Below are 5084 nucleotides of genomic sequence, written 5' to 3'. Positions count from 1 at the left end.
AATAAATATTATGTAACCATTATTATTTCAATGAAAGAAAAATTTGATAAATATTTTGATCATTTGTCTCATCTATTAGGTTTAGCCATAATAATTGATCCTAGGTGTAAAAAAATTGGTTTACTAGAATTTTAGAGTATCTTTTCACTGATTAAACACAGTTTTCCCCTATTATGCAAACATGTAATAGATTATTTGAAGAATACAGGGCAGCTGCATTTTTAAATATACCTACACACACCACACTAGTAGTCTCATCTTGAGGCAGGAGATTGAGCATTTTTTTAGCAATAAAAAGTTTAAGAATATCTTAACATACAAGTGTAAGTAGTTCTGAACTACAACGTTATTTGGAAAGTCTGTCAATGGATGATTTCGATGACTTTGACATTTTGGAATGGTAAAAACAAAATGAAACTGTGGCATGTGGTTTCACAGATGACCCGTGATATACTAACGGTTCCTATTTCTACAGTTGTTTCGAAAACGGCTTTCAGTCTAGGTGGACGGATGCTGAGCGATTACCGGAGCAGGCTTTCATCCGAAATGGTTGAGGCATTGATGATATCCAGAGATCATATGCATGCATTTACAAGAAGACAAAATTATAGTGAAAATGAGCAAATTCAAAATGATTTGGATGACATATCCTCAGGCAACACGACTGAAATGTCTGTCTCCTCCGATGATTTATCAACAATTTGTTTTTTACTATTTCATGTCATTTCTTTTTTTTTTTTTTCTTTTTTTTTCTTTTTTTTATTGAGGTGGAGTATAATGCAAATGATTGGTAGGCTAGTATGTGTCAACCTAGTTGGGATGTACTTGACCTATAGTGATGCAATTGTTCTACTATCATCAGTAATCTACACCTAATTTATTTAATAATATCAATTTTTGTAATATTTTATTTCATTTTGAAATAAAAATTATTCATTCAATAAATGTTATATAAATAATTTAATATTGTAATATTGAAAGTTTTATTTTTATATATATAAAATTATTCATTTCGAAAGAAAAAAATTACATAATTGTATATTTTTTTAGTTATAAGTTCATCATTAAAAAACATAAGTCATACATAATTAAATTTAAATATCACCATGAAACATTACATAACCAAACAAAACATCTCTTTAATCTTAACTAAAATACTCTAGTATAATTTTTTTTTTTATCCCTAATATATATATATATATATATATAAAAGAGGCCCGACTAGGCCCGGCTTGTGGCCCAAGCCCTAGGCCCTATTATGAGTGGGTTTGGGCTTGGGCCTAGGCCCCATTTTTTGGACCATGGGTCAGCCCAGCCAGCTAAAAATGCAGGAGCCTGCAAAGCCCACTTGGGTCGACCCGAGCCCGGGGCCTGGATAGGCCTGACCGGGCCATTATTACATCCCTAAATATGGATATGTAGTGAGACGGTACATGAACAAATAGGTGATGTAGATAAATAAGTAGATAGTAAACAAATAGATAAATAGGAAGGAGTTAAATAGTGTTTTAAATTATAATTGTCTCTTTAGTCCAAAAATAATAGAATTTGTGATTATTAATCCAAAAAACTTTAGAAATAAATCTCTAACTTGGGTATATATATATATATACATTTTTTGTTTTTCATATTTTTTTTGTTTTTATTTTTAGTGAATATTTTAAAAAATTTAAGCAAATTTGTTACTTTTTTAGATGCACCTTACTTAGATATATCTAAATAATAAAATATTTGTGGAAAAAATTTAAAAAAATTAATAAATACTTTTCACAAATTAATAAATACACAAAAATATGAAAAATATAATGAATTTTGTATTTTTATATTTTTGATATTTAGTGAATTTTTTGAAAAACTTTCCACAAATATTATATTTCTTAAATGTATTTATGTTAGGTGTATCTAAAAATTAAAAGAAAAATACTTAAAATATTAACAAAATTAAAAGAAAAATACTTAAAATATTAACAAAATTTAGTGAAAAAAAAATACAAAAAACAAAAAAATAAAATTTTTTGGAAAGTATTTTCTCTAAACCCAAACCAAGTGAATCAGATCATTTTGCTCCCATTGTCTTGTGGCTCTCTACTACGGGACAGATAAATTCTCTCATAGAAGTTAAGCTCTTTGAAATTGCACATAGAAAATCTTTATTAAAGAGAACTTGGCATGAACAAACAAAATCCAAAAGCTAAAAGCAAGTAATGAAAAGAAACATGGAAAAGAGAGATATGCAAACAAGCCCCAAAGGGCAATAATCTAATACATATGCAACTAAAAATGATAAAAAGTCTAATTCTCAATGATGAACCGTTTGATAATGAGCATCAACTGATCTAAATCAGGTGAGTTAGGATCAACGGTGAAGAAGCCATGTTGCTTTCCTTCAAACTCCACGTACTCCACCTTTTTTCCCCAACCTTTCAACTTCCTAACGTAGTCCTCTGCATGGTCTCTTGGAAAAATGACTTTTAGCTGCGTTTTAAAAACGCCGCTATATGTCTGAAAAATGCCGCTAATTCCTTTAGTGACACTTACCACCAAACACCAAAGGCGCGGCCGTCACTGTAAGTTTATGACGCTTTAAAAACGTCGTAAAATTAGTATAGGCGACGTTTATAAAAACGCCGCTAAATGTGGCAACCAACGGTAACATGACGTCACACAGGAATTCAGCGACGCTTCAAAAACGTCGTAATAACTTTTTTGTTATTTTAAAAATATAACTATAGTGACATTTTGAAAAACGCCGCAATAGATTTTTATTTTTATTTTTATTTTTATTTTTTTTTTGTTTAAACTACTAATTTTGTGAGATTTAACTTTAAAAATATACCTGTAAAATAGCAATAATGAATAAAACTATGTATAGACATATTTCTGTGAGATTACTATTCCCTCACATTTATAATAGTACCCAATACAACATCCTTTAAGAAAAAAATCCAATAAGTTCAATCCCAAAAACCAAGCAGCCATCTCATGCACAATTTCACATCATCCATCGATCACAATGGAACTCAAGCAGGACAAGTACCCATGACATCAACACTGACTTTACACAACACTGAAGTATATAAGTTAGGGAAGAGTAAAGCGAAACCAACCAACATCAACCACCTTCTTGAAACTGTCAACAATCAAAACCCAAACACAAACAACCACTAAATTATCTTTGCATTGCTCAAAATAACAAAAAAATAAGGAAAGAAGAACAAACTTTCTTGCACTTTCTTTGCAGGAATCAGAAGTCCATAATGCTTCAAATGGGTCAGCCAGGGTTTCCTTCCTTTTTCTTAATCCTGTTTGTCTTGTTCTATTTTTGTTCTCTCTCCTTTTCTCAATCAGAAACTCCACAAAACATTAATTCTTCATCAGCATATAATTCTCCAGTAATAAGCCCAACACCTGGAATTCCGAACGATCTTCCAATCTCTTCGGCACAAGTGCCAGTCATAAAGGCAACTCGATCGCTGGATCGAAGAGTTGTTAAAGCTGTTGTGGCCACAGCTGCAAGTACTCTAGTTGTTGTTGGGATCATGTTCTTGCTCTTCCACAAATTAGCCTTAGCTCAATAGTATCACAGAGAGAAATTTTATTCAAGTTTTCGTCGAGAAGAAACAGTGGTGGTGAGTCATCAAGAGTTCAGAGAACTAGAAGGAACTCTAAAAGGATTAATTGTTGATGAGAATGGGTTGGATGTTCTTTATTTGAGAAAACTTGAACAAAGACACCTCATGAGTTGTTTCTCTAAAGTTTGGGTAAATCCAATTTCAATGGAAGAAGAAGAAGATGAAGAAGAAAAGAGGATTTATATTAGAGGAGATAAACTCAAGAACTCTGAAAGAATTCAGGAAATCCCATTGCTTCATGAGCCATGTAATATGGCTGATATTGCCAAAGTGGCAAAACCAGCTCCACTTATTCCTTCACCCATTGTGACACCACCACAACCATTATGCCCCCCTCAACCACCACAACCTCCTCAGCCTCCACCACCACCACCACCACCACACCACCACCTCCTCCATTACCAACTTCAGCAAAGAGAAATCCTGCACCACTACCTCCACCACCTGGGACTGGAGGGATGAAACTGAAGCCACTGCACTAGGACAAGGTTATAGCTAATGCTGATCATTCAGTGGTCTAGGATGAGATCAATGATGGATCTTTCCGGTAAATGAGGCCTTGAATTTAACCACATATTCATGTTTTTTTTCTTCTTCTTTACTATCCATCTGATAATTGGCATTGTGTTCCTTGTTATTGGTCTTCTGTGTTCATTAGATTTGATGATGATCTTATGGAAGCTCTATTTGGATACAATGCCACCAATCATAGATCTCCTGAAAGCAGTAAAATTTCAAGTTCAATTAGTTCCAGCTCTGTTCCACCTGCTCAAATCTTCATCCTTGAGCCTCGGAAATCCCAAAACACAGCAATAGTACTTAGATCTCTTGCAGTATCTCGGAAAGAAATCCTTGATGCCCTCCTTGAGGGCTGAGGCCTTAATTCTGATATACTCGAAAAACTTGCAAAAATCTCCCCAACTCAAGAAGAAGTATCCAAAATCCTTCAATTCAATGGCAATCCAACAAAACTTGCTGATGTTGAAACAAAGAACTCAAAGAACTATTAAAGAGTGACTATATTTATTACTATTTAGTATTTACCAACAACAAAGAACTCAAAATCAGTGGTTTATATTTCAATTATACTTGTTGAACCACTGATTGCTGCCAAAGCAGGGCTTACTCACACCGTCAAAACAATAGTGGACATCATATGTAACAATTTGACAAAATGATGGCCACGGCAAAATCAAATCCAGTGCTAGATGTTCATTTATGAGCAATGATCACCGTATCACCTGATGATTCATGAATCATTTAGTATAAAAAATTTATGCAACCATTTAGAATAAAACTTTACGCAAACATTTTGAATTCTCTAACTATTCCACAACGCATAAAAAATAAAGAAGATAAATTTAGTATAAAAAATCTCAGCCTAATTAAGCCATACCCAGAAAATGAGAGACAGAGAAGGGTTGATCCTTGGCCACATTGGTAGCACAAGCT

The 5084-nt window shown here is 33.2% G+C and overlaps 1 pseudogene; it reads left to right on the top strand.

Moving 5' to 3' along the window:
- The first annotated feature begins 3785 nt into the window (after positions 1-3785).
- Positions 3786-4642, top strand: LOC145803749 (formin-like protein 4 pseudogene; annotated as a pseudogene).
- The last annotated feature ends 442 nt before the right edge of the window (positions 4643-5084 follow it).

Source organism: Camellia sinensis, chromosome 12 (genome assembly GCF_055761805.1).
Source record: "Camellia sinensis isolate YWXY chromosome 12, ASM5576180v1, whole genome shotgun sequence".
In the NCBI taxonomy this organism is placed as follows: domain Eukaryota; kingdom Viridiplantae; phylum Streptophyta; class Magnoliopsida; order Ericales; family Theaceae; genus Camellia; species Camellia sinensis.
The sequence above is the reverse complement of the archived record's forward strand: the minus strand, read 5'-3'. Positions and strand labels throughout refer to the sequence as shown.